The sequence below is a fragment of the Lolium perenne genome, chromosome 7 (genome assembly GCF_019359855.2).
Source record: "Lolium perenne isolate Kyuss_39 chromosome 7, Kyuss_2.0, whole genome shotgun sequence".
Taxonomy (NCBI): domain Eukaryota; kingdom Viridiplantae; phylum Streptophyta; class Magnoliopsida; order Poales; family Poaceae; genus Lolium; species Lolium perenne.
Window position 1 is genome coordinate 73,509,267 of NC_067250.2, and position 18,631 is coordinate 73,527,897.

At 42.5% G+C, this 18,631-nt stretch overlaps 1 long non-coding RNA gene across 26 annotated transcripts in view; it reads left to right on the plus strand.

The window, feature by feature from the left end:
- The window catches only part of LOC127317068 (uncharacterized), a 37,348-nt gene extending 19,276 nt beyond the window's left edge, over positions 1 to 18,072 (plus strand). For 6 of the 26 annotated variants that reach the window (XR_011749201.1, XR_011749198.1, XR_011749197.1 and 3 more), the window contains 6 exons: positions 11,991 to 12,059; positions 12,596 to 12,739; positions 13,031 to 13,142; positions 13,375 to 15,040; positions 15,217 to 16,853; positions 16,951 to 18,029. This is a non-coding gene — a long non-coding RNA (uncharacterized lncRNA). Of the gene's footprint in view, positions 1 to 11,990; positions 12,060 to 12,156; positions 12,309 to 12,595; positions 12,740 to 13,030; positions 13,143 to 13,374; positions 15,041 to 15,216; positions 16,854 to 16,950 lie in introns of all 26 variants that reach the window. The other 20 variants (XR_011749214.1, XR_011749207.1, XR_011749215.1 and 17 more) reach the window with 20 other exon arrangements.
- Positions 18,073 to 18,631: the final 559 nt, after the last annotated feature.

Sequence of the window (18,631 nt, forward strand, 5' to 3'; positions counted from 1 at the left end):
ATGCATGGTTCCGTAGCTCCGGCGTCGTGGTTTAGGGATTTAGAGGGGATTAGGGCTCGAAGCCTCCCCAGTTTAGGGTTTAGGGTTTAGGGGAGCTACTTTTGCACCATTAGACCTTGCACCACACTTTAACACATATCATAGGTCCACATGCAAGATTTGGCGGGGTTCCGGTGCTCCGGCGGTCGTTCTCCCCCTCCTTCCCCCAAAACAGCGGAACGTGTGCCCCGGCGGGTCTACCCCCCTAGATTTCTCGTGAAACTTGAGGCATACACATATATTATGGAGATGTACATGTAACTTCAAATTCAAATTCGACATTTTTTTTTCGAAATGGGGGTCATCCCCGGCTTCTGCATCATGATGATGCACACATCCTTTTATTAAAAAAAATTTAAAGTATAAATGTTTACAAATCACTCATCATCGAGGATTGATACAAGAATCAACCATCGAAAGAAACACATAGTAAGACTACACATCAACATAGTCTTCTAGTATGACGCCAACCAGCCTGGCACAAGATATCCTGAGCGACCATCAGGAGCCGTGTGCATCCAGAAGCCATGGCATCCCGCTGCCCCTCCGGAGAGAGTAGGGCCCAAAGTTGGACCCAATGGGAAACCATATGAATAACCTGGAAAAAATGAAAGGAAGGTTTTTTATTAAAAATTATGTCATTCCTACTCTTCCAAATAGACCAACATAAAGCAGAAACCCCAATCCGGATAAAAGCTTTTGATTGTCTATCGACTCCATTCAACCAATTACCAAACATATTGGTAATATTGGTGGGAGGTGGGAGAGCATAAGTAAAATTCACAGTACGCCATAAGAGTTTAGCTAAAGGGCATTCAATAAAAAGGTGTTGAATGGTCTCCTGTTCCCCACAGAAAACACACTTTGTACACTTAGAGAAACAAAAAAGATAAATCTGGGTGTGAATATTCAACCAGATCTCGACATTACTATTCACATCGGGAAAAGTATGATTTCTCCGATAATCTGAGACGATAGAAGCAAAGTTTCTTGACAAGCAAATACAAATAATTAACTAGGCATGGATCTTGGAGAAGTCGTCAGTAATTGCCTGGCTTCGTCCGCCACGGATTATCACTCTTCGGGCTCTGCTGATCACTCATCTCCGTCGTCCACGGATCATCACTCTTCTGATCAGCACCAGTCCACGACTGCATCCTCAGGTTCTGCCAATAATCACTACTCTTCGGCGCATCACTACGCTCTCCTCCACGATCAAGCTCATCATTCATCTTCGTCCGTTTGCCATGAGGGGGACTTGTCTGCTGGGTGTTGTCGCTACAGGAAGCTGGTGCCTTCAAGATTGCTAGTTCAGCCAGCGCGCTTGCAAGTTCACCATTTAACCTTGCTATTTCAGCTGCAGCATTTCTCTGTGCCTGTTCAGCTTCGATCTCTGCTACCCTGCATTTGCAACACAGACGTCCCCTCAGCTCGTCTTCCTTCTTGCAACCGGGGCAAAACACAAGGTAACGCAGGAAGAACCATATCTTAACGTAGAGCTGGTAGCTCACGTAAGCATCTTTAGCTGCATACTCCAGGTTTAAATCAGACAACGGCTGCTCTTCCCAGTAATTGTGCCTCTCTCGAGGGAATTTGCTCTTCATCTGGCTGTACGACTCGTCGATGATGCTAGTTGCAAGACTAGCCATTCCATCCCTCATTAAGTTTCCTCTCTCGTTGAGACCTTTGACGATGACAATTTCCTGGATATCGATCCAGTTCTGCCTTGGAATTATAATCTTCTCGTAATATAACTTTATAAAATCTGCTCTCTTGTCAACGCTGCAGAACACAATTCCTTGATCTTGAAGGAATGAGCGCAGCGCCGGACATTCCCCGTTGGTCCTGAAAGCAAATATTTAGTACTTGCGAGATCAACACTTGAATAAAATTTGGGACTACGAAGCTAGTCTATATGCAATCTCATAGCTTGAATATAAAATTTGAAACTACATAAGTTTAGTAAGTTCATGATCAATGATCTGAAAATTATCTAGTCATAATTCATTTGGTACTAATAGAATGCATGAACAACACTTTTATGAAATGTGTAAGTGCAATTGTTTAGTCATTGAAATTTCATTTTGCATCATATAATTTTGAAACTAACAAAATTCTATTAAATGCAAGATCAAGACTCCGGAAATTTGCTTGTCATAATTAATTTGGTATAATGAAATCCAGTACATGCTAGATGAGCATATGGATAGATTCAATTTGATGCAAAAATTTAGTACTTGCGAGATCAACACTTGAATAAAATTTGGGAATACGAATGTTTAGTCTATGCAATCTCATAACTTGAATAAAATTGACATAAGTTTAGTAAGTGCATGATCAAGAGTCTGAAAATTATCTAGTCATAATCCATTTGGTACTAAAAGAATGCATGACCAACACTTTTATGAAATGTGCAAGTGCAAATTTTTTAGTCATTGAAATATCATTTTGCATCATATAATTAATTTGGTATAATGAAATCCAGTACATGCTAGATGAGCATATGGATAGATTCAATCTGCAAGATCAGCACACCATGCTTTGTGGCTTTTGTTACACAAAACACAGAAACAAAACTAGTTTTGCAGCTAGCACGGTTTGTAGTTTAATTTGTTGCACTCGAGATTAACTAAAACAGATCAAGATTAACTAAAACAGAGCACTCGAGGGTGACTTGGTTCATCATGCACTAGCGATTAACTAAAATCTGAGCAAGATTAACAAAATCAGAGCAAGATTAAGTAAATCAGAGCAAGATTAAGGTCTACAAACCAGGAAAAGTGGCAGACGAGGACGTGGTTCCTCATGCACAGTTGAGCGACGGCGAGGTAGTTGTCTTCTTCGTGGTTGGGGTCCTCACGAGTGTACTCGAGATACAATCCTACAAACTTGTTCTCTTCTTCTTCCGCATACCACTGCGCGTACATCTTCGTGTACTTGCTCATCGTCTCCTCCTCGTTTGTGTAGACAACTTCGATCTCCTTGCCGCCATGGACGGTGAAGGTCCCGATCTGAGTAATGGCCTCGCATTGGCCGACGGCGGAGGAGGCAGAAGCGGTTGCGGAACAGAGGAAGAGGAAGAAGAAGCAGCGTCCATGGCGCGGAGGAGGCAGAAGCGGCGGAGGAGGAAGCGGCGGAGGAGGCAGAAGCGGCGAGGCAGAAGCGTCTTGGCGCGGAGGAGGGTTTTTTCCGTCTAGTGGGAGTGGAACCGGCAAGAAGCGGAGTGGAACCGTCAAGCGGAGAGGCGGAGGAGGGAATTTCTGATTTATTATAATTAGTAAAAACAGAGGAGGAGGGGTCCATTTTACCTGGCCCCTAATCCACATAAAATTACCGGAAATGGCCCAACCCACCCGTCGGATGGCCCCACACGTCGGTGGGTGCCATTTTGCCCCACCCACCCCAAAATGGCCCAACCCAAAAGCACCTTTCTCCCTGTCTCACTCTCTCTCACCCAGCCGCCACTGCCGCCTCTTCCTCTCCCAACTCCGTCGGCCGAAGCTCCGTCAAGCAGCTCCGTCAAGCTCCGTCGGCCGAAGCTCCACGTACTGCCTCCGTCGGCCGAAGCTCAGGTTAATTTGGGGGATGAGCGGGGGATTTTCTAGGGTTTGCCGTACTTAATCTCGGGGATTTTAATTGGGGTTTTTTTGTCCGAGCGGCGATTTTCCTAGGGTTTGATCGATTCAAAGTAGATTCTAGTGCTAGAGTAGATTTTCCTGGTTTAGATTGATTCAAAACATGTGCTAGTGCTGCTAGTGCGAATGTCAATCTGAACCTAAATATCCCAACTTAGTTTTAATTAATGTGTAATTAATAGTTTCATAGTTCTCAAATTGTTCACTGCTTGTTATTAGGTAGACACCATGGACCCCGATGACTATGAAGTTGCCATTTTGGTCCCATCCAAGAAGGCCGTTGAGACCCTCGACAGCAGCCCATCCTCCGAAGGTGAGGATGGTGCTCTAGATAGGGTTCACGTCAAGCAAGAGAAAGCTGATGATGCTGCAGCAATGGATTGTGCGGTGAGCATGAGGAAGTTGCTCCTCCTCCTCCCCGCCGATGTCCATCTGACTCGTCGAGGTAAAATATATATATAGTAGTTATAGATGCAGGATATAGGTCAAATGCTTAATTAGTCTCGGTTTGGCATAATAGCTAGTCAATTTGTAGCATTCAAGGAATACTTCAGTTTCTATAAATACTGTTGGTTTGATATACTTCAGTTTTAGGAAAACTTTAAACTAGGCCTTATTCCCTGGTTTCCTTATATATGTAGGTCCCAGGATAGAGGCAGGTGAGGAATGGGATGACTTTTGCATGTATCCCAATCTAGTGGAAATGAATCCTACACAAGTTGATACCCCGAGATATCTTGTTGACGAAAAGCGCCCGCAATTCCTTTTTATGTGTGCACTATAAAGAGTGCAAGTACCGTGGAAGGCTGTTCCAATGGTAAATATAATTACTCCATCTCGATCAAGGATGTTTTTGCATCTTTATATGTTGACAATTACTTCATCTAAACGAAGTTTTGCATCTTATAATCTGCAGTACTTCAACCGGAAGTTTACCAAGAAGTACATCTCGAAGAATATGCAGCTTCCAGATAATGACTTTCTTGTCTCTTACAGTGAGAGACATGGTGTGAAAGTGAGGATTTTCCAGGGCAAAGGGAAGTTTGACGGTGCAGTTGATCACAACAAACCTGGAGTGCTTTGTGGTGCGGAAGAGCAAGATGAAGGCAAATGATATCTTTGTGTTTTGGTTCCGCATTCGCGCCCGGGGCGGTCTCAAGTTGTATGTCAGGAAGCTCGAGAAATGAGCTAGCAGGCTGAACCTCTCTAATTAAGCTAGTAGTACTATATATATGTGTGTAGTATGAGCTCAACTAATATGAGCGTTGAACCTCTTATCGATCGATCTGGTACTATCTAATGGCCTGTTGGTCTATGTAATGTGCTCAAGTAAATGAGCGTTGAACCTCCTCGGTAGTATCTATAATTAACGTGTCCTTTTGGTACTATGTTATTGAGCTCAAGGCTGGCACTATATATGTGTAATATAATGTGCTTTTGGTGGTCTATATATGCTGGAGTATATATAGATATATATAGTTTGCTAGCCGTAATTAATTATTAGTCATATATTAGCCTGTTGCTTAGCTAATGCTCCCGTACAAATTAACTCGTTGTCCTAAATCAGTATCCTCCGATAGATTATGTAACAAGATCATATCCATAACTATAAAAAAAAAAAGTTGCCTTAGTTCCACTATGTAAAGGATAAAGGATGGTAAGCTGACAAGATCTCTCCAATAGCTCCACTGGTTAACTGGCACGTTGACACATCTAGAGGTGCTGGGTACGAGTCCCAGCCCTCACTCTTTTTGTTTTTTTTTTGGCGCCAGAGAAGCCCAAATATCCCTTCCGAATCCAACTCCCTCCGATAACCTAGCAGAAATTCGAATCTCCGACGACGAGCGGCGGCGGCGGTGGCGGCGGTGGCGGCCCCGTCCCTCTCCGACGACGAGCCCCGTCCCTCTCCGACGACGAGCCCCGTCCCTCTCCGACGACGAGCCCCGGCCCTCTCCGACGACGAGCCCCTCCGCATCTCCCGGTCTGCACCCTCTCACCTCTCCCCTCTCGATCTGTTCTTCTTCGTCGATTCACAATATCGAATCTCTCGTGATCCAATATGTGCTGTTACTAGGACTAAAGTACCGAGTCCGAGGTGACGGCGGTGAGGCGCTGCGTCCGAGCAAGGGATCTCGCTGTCCATCCGCCTCGCCGACGACGAGCCCCTCGCCCTCTCCAGACGAGCCCCTCGCCCTCTCCAGACGAGCCCCTCCGCATCTCCCGGTCTGCACCCCTCTCATCTCTCCCCTCTCGATCTGTTCTTCTTCATCGGTTCACAAAATCGAATTGAACTGCTTTGTGCATTGCTTGAAATTGGAACTGCCGTGCGCTTAGGTGTGTGCTAATTGCATCATTTTGTTCTTCCGCAGATGGACAGACGCTGGATTACAACAAGAATTAGAAGGCTTTCCCTGAACACACAAAGGGAGTGGCAGAGTTTATGCGGTTTGTTCGCTTGAATGCTGCCAATGTTGATCGTGTCTGTGCCCATGTCGTAGCTGTCTCAACCGGTGCACAAAACCTCTAGATGTAGTAGAGTCTCATTTGCTTCTTTTTGGGATGGCAAGCACTTATGACCGATGGGTCTTCCATGGAGAACCATTACATCCCGTACACTGAAGCTGGACATGGAGGACAAGGAGGTGCACCCGAAGCCGGACATGGACATGGAGGTGAACCCGAGGCTGGACATGGAGGTGAACCCGAGGCTGGACATGGAGGTGATGCAGGGGCACACCATGTTGGTGGAGGTGATGCAGAGGCACACTATTATGGTTTGCAAGAGGAAGATGGTTACGAAGATGATAGAATTCCTGATCTGCTTGCTGATTTGTACAACTCGTAACCGCAAGGTGCCGGAAAGGACACTATATTTGCTGAGTTGATAGAGGAAGCCAAGCGCGCAGCCAGCGATGGGGGTACAATGTCAAGGTTTTCACTCACAGTCAAGTTACTTCAGGCCAAGTCGTACTACCGGATTAGCAACGTTGCATTCAACGCGATACTCCTGATTTTGGCCTTGCAATACCCTAATAGCTCAATACCAAAGTCATACGAGGAGGCACTTAGCATAGTCGGCAGGTTGGGACTTGGTTATGAGAGTATCCATGTGTGCCCGAATAATCGTGTATTGTTCCGGAAGGATTATGCCAAGGAGAATAATTGCCCCAAGTGCAAAGCCTCCAGATGGAAAGATGCTGATGGTAGGAGAAAGATCCCGCAGAAGGTGCTAAGGCACTTCCCATTGATTCCAAGGCTGCAAAGAATGTTTCTTTCAAAGGAGCAATCAAAGGAAGTACGGTGGCACAAACCGAAGCGGCAAGACGTGGAGAATGATCTCGGTCATCCAAGAGACGGGGATGCATGGAAGGATTTTGACAATATTCATAAAGACTTTGCCGCCGATGCCAGGGAACATAAGGCTTGGACTTGCCACGGATGGTTTTAATCCCTACGGGAATATGAGCAACTCCTACAAAGCATGTGGCCTCGTATTCGTGGTGCCATACAACCTTCCGCCGTGGGCATGTATGGATCAGTCCAACTTCATGCTTGCATTGCTAATCCCTGGTCCATCCTCTCCGGGAAAAGATTTTGATGTCTTCATGGAGCCTTTGATGGAAGAGCTGCAGGAGCTGCGGAAAGGTGTAAAATCGTATGATGCCAATAGTCCAGACAAGTTTGATCTCCGTGCTGCAATCTTATGGTGTATTCATGATTATCCGGCACCGCACACATTGTCGGGGAGGGCCACACTGGTTACTGTGCATGTGTGCGTTGTGACAAAGAGAATTGCTCCAAGAAATTAAGGAACAAAATCTGCTTTATTGGGCACCGCCGTTGGCTACCTCGGCACCATCCTTGGAGAAATAGCAAAGAATTCGATGGTGCTTCGAAAGCCGTGAGAAGCCAGCGGAATTCACTCCAGAAGAGCTGAAGCAACAGCTTGATAGGGTTAGAGATGTGATACTGTGCAAGCTTCAGAAGAAAAGGAAACGTGAGGACGGTCAGTGTTGGAGCCGTAGATCATGTTTGTGGGACTTGCCATACTGGGAAGATCTAAAGCTGAGGCATAATCTCGATGTAATGCACATCGAGAAAAACATCTGTGACAATTTGCTTGGTACTTTCATGAACATACAAGGCAAGACCAAAGACACGGTGAATTCAAGGCTTGATTTGGAAGACATGGGCATAAGAGGTGACTTGCATTTGCGACTGTTTCAGCTGACTCTTTTGAGATGCCACAGCGTGGTATACAATGAGTAAACAAGAAAAAATTGCTTTTTGTGAATTCATAAAAGCTGTGAGGTTTCCGGATGGGTACGCGTCTAACATATCCAAGTGTGTTGTCCGATAAGTGCAAGCTTCAAGGGCTGAAGACCCATGACTGTCATATATTGCTTCAAAGGATCTTACCGGCTGGCCTTCGAGGAACAATCCATGAAGACATATATGAAGCGGTTGCTGAACTTGGAAATTTCTTCGAGAGCCGTGTCTGCAAAACACCGAAGAGAGACGTCTGGACAGACTTGAAAAGGAAATCGTAGTTATTCTTTGCAAACTTGAGAAGATCTTCCCCCATCTTTCTTCGACGTGATGGTGCATTTGGCCATCCATTTACCAAAAGAGGCAAGGCTTAGAGGCCCAGTGCATTACGGTTGGATGTACCCAGTCGAAAGAAGGTTGCTAACATTGAAGCGTTATGTCCGGAACAATGCCAGGCCGGAGGGATCGATTGCCGAAGCATATATTGTTGATGAGTGCCTGACATTTTGCTCGAGATACTTCGACGATGTTGAAACAAGATTCAACCGTCCAAGCAGAAATCCGGAGCGGGATGATTCACATATTGGTGATGTGTCTGTTTTCAAACACGGTGTGAAATTTATTGGAGCCTCTCAATATGTGTTTGCTGGTGAGGACTATGACAACATGGTGTGGTATGTGCTCCGAAGTTGCCCTGAGGTTGATCCATACATCGAGTACGTTTCTCTTCATCCCCTTATATAGATAGGTTATTGCAGCCTCTCCAAATAATAATTAGGATCTATTTTCTGTTGCCATTCCAGCCTGTGCAAACAAGAGTTGAACCAACAAGGTGGTCAGATCAATGTTGATAGATGGCTTGCCAAGAACTTTGCTAGATGGTTTCATACTCATGTGAGATCTTTAGCTGGTTTATTTCTGAAGATTGGAAAAGTTCATGATATAATTTTGCTGTGTGTGTTACTCACCCCCGGTTGATTTTATGCAGATTGGAAAAATGCGAAATGATGTCTGTCCTGATCTCTATGCTTTGGCGTGCAAACCAGATTTTAGAGTGAGACTATATTCGGCATGTGTTGTTGACAGTGTTCGGTACCATACTGTTGACCGCGAGAAGAACAGGAAGACACAAAATAGTGGAATCGTTTCTGGGGGAGATCATGATGGCAACAGCATTGACTTCTTTGGTCAGCTCAAATCCATCATCAGATTGCAATACAACTCCAGCGGTGGCGTCCATCGGTCAGTTGTCCTCTTCCGGTGTGACTGGTTTGACCTTGGTGGTAGGAAACCCGGGCTCGACGATGATGGACACTTCAAGAGTGTTAACACAGAAAAGTTTTGGTACAAGACTGATCCTTTCCTTCTGACATCACAAGCAACCAAGGTCTTCTATGTGCCAGACACCAAGTTGAAAGGAAAATGGCAAGTTGTGCAGAAATTTCACCATAGACATCTATGGAGTGTAAAAGAAAATGAACAGGGACCCGGTGTTCTTTGTACTATCATATCAAGATGAAGATTCCAGTCAAGTTCTGTGCAAGAAAAAAGAAGGCACTGCACGGAGTAGGACGAGAAGTGACCAGGAACGTGTGCTACTTGAAAAAGTCATTGTGGACAAACTGAAGAAACATAGCAAAGAGGTTGTGCCCGAAGAAATCGAGGAGGTTGATCAGACAATGTACCAATATTGCAGCGATGAGGATGATGATGATGATGATGGAGGAAATAGGACTAGGAAGCGTCAAGTTTTCGAAGAAGATGAGTAGCAGTTTGTGTTGAATATGTCAGCTATTTGTTCCTTAATTTGTCACTATTTGTTCCTAATTTGTGTTGAATATGTCAGCTATTTGTTCCCAGAATTTATGTTGAATATGTCAGCTATTTGTTCCCAGAATATGTCAGCTATTTGTTCCTTAATTTGTGCCCAATTTTTATGTTCAATATTCCCAGAATTTATGTTGAATATGTCAGCTATTTGTTCCCAGAATTTGTGCCCAATTTTTTGGGGACTCCATGCCCAATTTTTAGGGGAATCCATGCCCAATTTTTTCAATACATGGCTGACGCCGGCGACCATATATGGGCGGCGCCGCCGTGCATGGCTGACGCCGGCGACCATATATGGGCGGCGCCGCCGTGCAAAAGTAGCTGCTACACATTTTCAACAGAACTCATTTTCAACAGAACACATTTTCAACTGAACAGAATTGCACACATACATAGACATGGTTCAAATTCAGGAACTAAACATTGTGGCACGAACAGACAAATGGTTGGAATTACAACACAATAACTCTAGCATATACTCTAGCTTCTTCTCCTCCTGACCAACAGATCACTGAATTCACCCTAATTTCAGTTCCTACACATCACCTGTGTACAACAGATGACAAAAGCTACAGATAGCACCCAAACCATGAAGCCTCCCATTTTCTTTGGTTCAGGGTTGCTCTGTTTCCTTGCAGCAAGCAGAAACTTTTCTTCCTGGAGCCTCTCAATTTCTACCTGGAGCCTCTCAATTTCTTCATCTCGATCCCAAACAGCATCACGCAGATCACGAACTAACTCTTTGTGACGTGCATCCAGCGGATCATCAATCCACTTAAACACTTTACACCCTATTCCACCAGCAATCTGACAGATGAAGAACAAAAGAGGATAAGTAAGCCATAGTAGAAAAGAAACTTCAGAAGACGGCGGGCGAAATTCAGAATGGGGGCGGGGGGGCGTGCTCGAAGACTAACCGAGCGAATTTTGCAGTTCCGGTATCTTCTCCCAGGATTCGGATCACTCCAAGAAATCCATTGCGGCATCTTCTCGCCACAGTCACAGACGTCGGCGGGCTCATAATCGAATGGCCGCTGCCGATACGGGATGGGCGTGCCCGGCCGCCGGCGGCGACGCGACGACGCTCCTGACCTAGAAGAACTGCCCGAGCAGGCTGGGAACTGCGCCGCCATGCAACAGATGCACCTGGTCGGAGGGATTTTGGTCGGAGGAGGAACCCTAGCTAGATGCACCTGGTCGGAGGGATTTTGGTCGAGGTGGAGGGATTTTTAAGACAACTGATTAGTCTATCATGTCTATATACATGGATAACCATACTTGTGTCAACAACACTATTGTAGCAAAGCGGTAGGGAGTGGTAGTGCGGCAGCGCCAGGTCGAGGGTTCGAGTCCCCGCAAGCGCAATTTTTGCCAGTTATTTCCATCGGGAGCCACTCCAACCCCGGATGGGCCGTCGGGCCAGCAATTCAACCCCCGGATGGGCCGTCGGGCCAGCAATTCAACCCCCGGATGGGCCGCCGTGGGGTAGGCCAGCAGCCAGCAGCCTAGTAGAGGACAGCCCAAAAGAGGAGGATATCACCAGCAGCCCATTAAAATGGTGGACGGCACAGAGAAAAAAATAACAAGACGCCTTTGTCCCACAAGTATCAGTTGGTCCTACATGTCAGTTAGTTCAAGCCAGTTGCTTCCAGTGACACGTGTGAGGCGCGTGGGACCCGAAAAGGGACACATAGGCAAAATGGATGACATGGCAGCCAAACACATACCACTGTATTGAGCCAAATGCCAATGACGCTATTGATTTGTCGCAATCGGCATTGGAAAAACGTCGTAGGCCACTTAATTTTGCTAATGATGTTTTGACCTAAATTGCCAATGACGTTTTTGCCCAATAACGTCATGATTTTCTAGGGTTTTGCCCCCCCGGAGTGGCCAAGGACGGTCAAAGCTAGGAACGTCATAAACCTATGACATTTTGATTTCCAGTCATAAAAAAAACGTCATATTATGGCACATTTCTTGTAGTGTCTCTCTCATCACGTTATTTTTTCTTCCTTTATTTCCTGGTGCATCAAGCTATTGTTCGGGTGGCATGTTGCTGCTAGAGCAGGAGATGGGAAGTCTCCGTATTTGTAGACCATATTCAGTGGGTTATGAAACTTACGATTCAGTTGAAAGTTTCCCTCACCATTTCTTAGTAAAGTCTTCATATTTGTACCTCTGATTCTTCAAAATGGCATTTTTTTACTCCTGCAGAAGAAGTGTGGTCTTAAGCACCGCCAAGATGATGAAATCTACAGACGTGGAACTCTATCGATATTTGTGGTAATAAGTTTGGATGGCATTTTGTAGCCTGACATCTGCGCTCTTACCTTTTGGTTTATGTTGATATTCTTTTACGTGGATTCTGAAATTGTATTAGCGTTCAAATACCTTGGAAAAGGCCACTAGAGCTGCACATCTGCAATTTGTTCCTTACAAAATGTACTGTAGAAACAAGCTACAGAACTCAGTTCTACCACTATAGGCAGATAATCCCAAGTTTCGCAAAGAGAAATAGAAGGAAATGCATTGGTGAGTGTGGTGTACCCAATTCGATACAACTTCGCATGAGTACAATCATTAATGCATTAGTGCAATGTACCCAATTCCTCAACTATTGGTTTTGTACATTCATGTATATCATATAAATCAGGAAATACATCTATTTATTTAGTGGCAAATGACAATCTGTACCACAAATAGGGTTTGCATTGCTGGATAAATGCAAGATAGTTTAGCAGCCTTATGGAAGAAGAAATGTCTATCTTGAATCTGCTTGATTATTCTCTTTCTAATGCATGTAATTTATCCCTGATCAGAATGCTTGGCGCCATACTGAGCTACGAAGCGGGCACAACTGTTCTCCATGGCGGCGGCAAGGGGCCAGCTAATGGGATGCTGGACAATATTGAAAGACCCAAACCTACATGAACATCTTCTCCATTTGATTTATTAGCTTCCAGGTCAGTACATATTCAATTTGTTTTCCTTCGTTTGATCTTGCATGTATTGGTTCAGAAATATGGCTTCTGCTGTGATGTATATATTTGAACTAGACATGAAGTAAACTAGCTATGCTTGTCATGGGATCCTGACATTAGACATAATACATGAATGCTTAAAATGTTATCTTGCAGATGCATGTTATCACATTTTGTTTATACATTTTGGTGTTTTGATTGACCATAAATAAAGAATCAACGACCATTTGTTTCAGCAGTGAGCTCTCTTATTTCGTTCTTTCTGGTGTCCAGGGGTGCAGGTTACAGTATTCCTACTTAATATTGTGCCACGTGAAGGTTGTTTGTGCTTGAGCATAAGATTTCTCTCTTTTCGTATCTGAATATTCCCTTATGATATCTGATGGTAAGTATCATTTTGTTCTTGGCTACATGCACAACTTCATAGGCAATTGATCATGCAATATTATAAGTAGAAATTATATGTGCCATACCCTGTTGTAATCACGATGTAGCTTTATTACCTATTGAGGTAGATATTTTTCCAACTTCACCCAGAAATTAAGGATCTGAAATGAAGTTTTTAAGGGAAAAGGTGTTGTGATTTATATAAATTACTACTTGCATTTGTATAACAGGTTCGAGTGTGCTGGGAGAAGATTTCTGGCAACATATATGCAATGAAATAGCTGAAGAAGCCTGATGTAGTTAAGAGGGGTCAAGTAAGATGGCTCCTATTGTTTCCATTTTATCTTTGTTTGAGTAATGCTAAAAGTTTCTTATCAGTTAATCCATGTCTTCAGGTCATATACTTTGAGCAACACATAACACGTATGAGGTTTTCAGTTATGTACTCTGTCTAATGCAGTATGCTTAATCTGGAAAAGTTACCCCTTATTCCTTCTCATGTGTAAATATATGAGAGGAGTGATTCTAATCTGACATGATGTTTTGAATGCTAGAAAGATCAGTACCGGCTGATTGGGTTTCCAATGTTTGCTTGTATACATAGTAGCATCCTTTTCCTGATAGGGTTATGCCATAAGTAGCAATTTTGCAGAGCGTAAACCACTGGTGAGACACAAGTAACCAGGAGTCACAGTGTGCAGTGTGCACTTATTTCTTCAACAAAACATGCGCGATGTTACCAATAATTTTGTCTTTAGTAGAACAATAATGACATGGTCCTGCTTCATGTACCTATCATCCTCTAGAAACAACCCATATTTATTTACTTGGTTAATTGTTGGTTAGTGGCGATCAGGAAACAGTGAAGGGTTTGGTTCCACCTTGGACCGCTTGATCTTTTCTTTCTTTTCTTCCAAGGAATCTGAACCGTTCATTTAACAAATGTCTCATTTTACCTTAAAAAGGCATTATTTGCTAAATATTTCTTATTTGCATGATATGTTATCATTAGTGAGCTGGCATTGGTACTTTGTTACCTATATATGTCTAGAGAAAATCCTATTTACATTAGTTTGTTTTTGTTTTTTCATGTCTGCTGGCATAGCCGGATCTAACAAATATGATGGTTGGCTGGTTCTTTCTAAAATTTCCTTCTTTTTTTGCACTTCGGAATATACAATAAGATCAGTTTTTCAAGTTCCATTTTGTTGTTTTAATATGGCATACTAGGTGGGAGTGCGCATACCTGAAAATTGATACTGCAAACCGCATGTTGTATGCCAATGGCATAATATCCTTCTATTTCAAAGGAAAATGTGTTGTTCTTTGTTTCTGCTCCAATATATGTTATAAAGTATCTAATATTTGACCTGTAAGTAGTATTTTTCACGTCCTTTGTATTTACCCACTATTAATTTTCTACAGTTCTCTTCCACCTTCTGCATCTTAAGCATCTTTCAGCAAACCAGTTTTCATCATCATGTAGATCTTTCTCTAAATCTTTCGCGAGAAAAGATTTTCTCTAAATCATGTGATGCATTTTCAGGTATGAGCACCAAACGAAATAATCACAAAGTAGAAAATACCATGTCATTTCATTGAGCACTAACTCAGTGTGTGTATTGCAGAATTGTGATATTCGGACATCCATGTCAATTTGGTATTTACTTTACATCGGTCCATTATTGAGCTTGTGATGCTCGTATTACTGAACAGACATTCGGCTCTACTGTTTTGTTTTGTTAAACACAAGACGGATGTGGTCTTTTCGACCCGTTCGGCGACTTCCCGTCCGCAATCAACAACGTCAGGCTAGCTCAGGGAGGAGCGGCAGCGGCGGCGCGCCGTCGACACGGTCTGGAGGTTGAAGATGAAGGGCTTCTCAAGGATCTCATTGTAATTTTCGTTTTTCTTGAGCTGCTTTGTACTGTTCGGTGTTTCTTTTAATGCCAGTGTCCTATTCGCAAAAAAAAAAAACACAACTATAAATAAGATGGAAGTCTGCAAGAATAAGTTTTATTTTATCTCCTTCCTTGAATTTTCTCTTCTCACCTATGATTTCTCTTTTGCAGTACATGCTTCGGTCCTATGAAATGTTTCCTCAGGATGTAGTTGAGCCTGCAGAGCAGGCTGGTAATAACTCGATTTGAGGAAGGGGCTAGAACATTCATACAGTGAGAGTGTTCCTTAACATTGTGATAAGCATATAGACTGAATAAAAACTTCTTTGAAAGCAAACTTAACATTCTCAGTTTGGACTAGGTTTCACCTTTTCTAATATGTTCATCTGCAAATCCATTGTTGGATGGTGGATAACTTTTTCATTTTTATAAATTCCTTCAGCTACACACAACGAATGAGCTCTGGAAGTTTCAGCAATTTCAGAAAAACTAAGGTCAGTACTTCTTCCTCTTTTTTTCTTTGCCTTTTTCTAAATATTTGACAATGAACCCTTTTTTGATTAAACATTACTAAAAAAATATCTTGCTCATTATCTGAATGGATGGCCTTTGGATGCTTTGTCTTTGATGGATTTTTATTTTAAGTACTCAACATTCCACGTGCCTTCCCCTATTAGTGGTGGTGAACCAGAAAACCCATTTGCAACTACACGAAAGTAAAAAAAGGGAGAGGAGTGAAAATACTTAGGAGCTGGGCAATTTTAGGCGTGATTTGTTTTGAATTTTCTAATTTTCCTTTCATACGGTCAACTTCACCACCTGTCCCCATATCGGTAGATCTTACAAAGGGAGAATCATCGATCTTACAAAGGGAGAATCCTATTATTTTGTATGCTATAATTCTCCATTTGTAAGATCTACCGAAGGGTGAAAATATACGATGCTACTAAGAAAAATATACGATTACTATTATTTTGTATGTTATAATTCCCTGGATTATTTTACCTTTCTTCTTTATATATTTCCTTCACTTGCTTGTACATGTTTCAAGATGGGAAGTACATCGGCTCGCGTGGTAAGATGTTGGCGTGGCTGCTCCCTGATATGCGGCGACTAGCAGATCCATGTCCACTATGAGCTCCTCCTCCTTTTGTTCATGGCAGCCCGTGACTCCATGAGCATTCTCCATCCCTGTTCTATAACACATATTTGTTTGATGTTGCCAACAGATCGATGATTACTCCTTTGTCTAACTCTGCTTATGAGAAGAGATATATAGGATGTAGGGAATTAAGTTCCACCCTTGTCTTGTGATATATATTACTAAAACCTGATATGACTTAGGATGCAAGCCTGAAGGGACTATACATACATGGTTTCAGGCTTTTTCGGTGTATTAGTTTAGGACTATTTTCCCAACCTTTTCTGGTGTATAATGCACTTCTTTTGTTTGTTTTAATTCTCTATCCTTCTCATATGAATACACTGAGAAGTTCTTCGCGGTTGGTAACCGTTTAGATTATCAGGTACATGTTTAATATTATCTCCTTCGTTTGCTTTGAGAATAATATTTCTATGCTAGACCATGCTATTTAGTCCTATTTATTGGCACTAATTGTTATCTTGGATGCAGTCCATGGATCAACTAATTGGTGCAACGGATTTATATTTTGTAGATGTTAGGCGGTGGTTTCCGAGGAATCCAAATAACCTGGGGTTGTTTTCAGATTTGGCGAGCATCCGGAAGAGGATAGTGATGAAGTCTTCAAGGCTCAGCTAATTGTATTACTCGTGTTGTGAATGTCAAGGTATTATCAGTTTAGATTGCTTTTCATGCCGTAATGCTAATAAGACACTATCTTAAGATTCCTAACTCACATTTCATTTTTAAAAAAAAAATTCTAGCTGCTATTTCTTCCAGGTCTTGGGTGGGATGAATGGGTAAGATGGAGAGATTGTCCTCCACTGGTGATGCAAGCTTACATTAGTATCACAAAATGTCCATTCTTTCCACTCACTTTGTTTCCTCACCAGTGTTGCTTTTACTGGAGGACATTCATAGCTCTGTCTAAAGAGGTTGTTCTCTTTATTCTTTCATTATCTTAAGAACAAAACTAGGGAAGTGCAGATGAATACAATATTTTTGTTTCTTCTTCCTGTTTGAGTAGTCATTCCTTACTGATTAAACAACCTACTTTCCTTTTTAGTGGTTCTTTGTGCCCATTTCTCTCTAGGTGCTTAATGTTTTCTTTTTGGTTGTAGTTCATTTGCCAATTTTTGTAGATTTTTTTTATTATAAACATGGTTTGAAGATTTTGCATACCACTATATTAGAAATTTATCCTCATCATTAATTTTATGAATATCTCTACTATAGATTTTGTTTGATCTCCTTCCAACATGTCCCAAGAGTGGGTTCTCATGTTCAGCACATTTCAGTATGTTCATCATTTAGAGCCTCTAAAGGTTATTCGAATTACCACTTTAGTTATTTTATAGACATTTTATTTTATACAGAGATGTAGTTATATGAAGTAAAGTATAATTATTCATTGGACTACATACGTTAACACTGCCATATTTTCTAATTCTCCAACTTAGCTATGATAATTTAGGTGTTGGATGTCTATCTAAACTGTAATTTTATTTAAATTATTCTTAAATTAGTGATATATGCTAATTTATCATATACATGTTTTCGATGTCTATTCGAGACCGACAAGCACCTGGGTTGGATGGCACTGCAGCCGAGCGATAAAGCCAGTTCTAATTTATCTACTATCATTGCATTGGCCACTTCCACTACACGGAGGACCGATGTCGCCCACCTTCCCCATCATGTCACAATAGTTATCGTCGATCATGTTCTTCCGTTCAATGTACCCGTTAAGAATGTACTTTTTAGAATCTGGCTGATTCCTCAAATATTTGGGAAGTGTGCTCGATGATAAATTAATGTATGTTATAAATTGTTATGCCTGCTTGATGATGAATTAATGTATGGTATAGATGGTTGTGCCTTATCTATGATCTTGGGCTGAAAATGAGAACAATCACGTTGAGTATTCCCTCCATCACCTGCATTTGCAATTTCCTTTGATTCACTACATTTTGTAAGTCCTAATAAAAGTATAACCACTTTTCCACCTATACAAGAATCTCACGGGATCGTGCGCCAAGGCGCACATCAAAATCTAGTTTATGTGGAGAGAGAGAGGGTGGAGTAACACTGGTCAATACAGGATAAAGAAAAAGTCGTCCAAAGAAGAAACGCTCGCACTTGGAAGCATATCACTCTGTGGTGAGCAATACGATTCATATGGAGATGAGTGCTAATTCTTCAGCCGACCATCAGCACTATCCCCTAATTATGTGTGAAGGCATATGTCAATATTGTTAGCGTGTTTAATTTTTACCCAGGACATTGATCATCTCCTTTGATTAATAATAACATGTTTATCTTCCCTTTCTTTATTTCTTATTGTTATGAAGTCACCGCTAGGAGTGAAACAACATACCACATACGGTACGGTTATTCCGGTCGATGGCGCGCGAAGCGGAGAGGATGAAAGTCGACGGCGCGGAA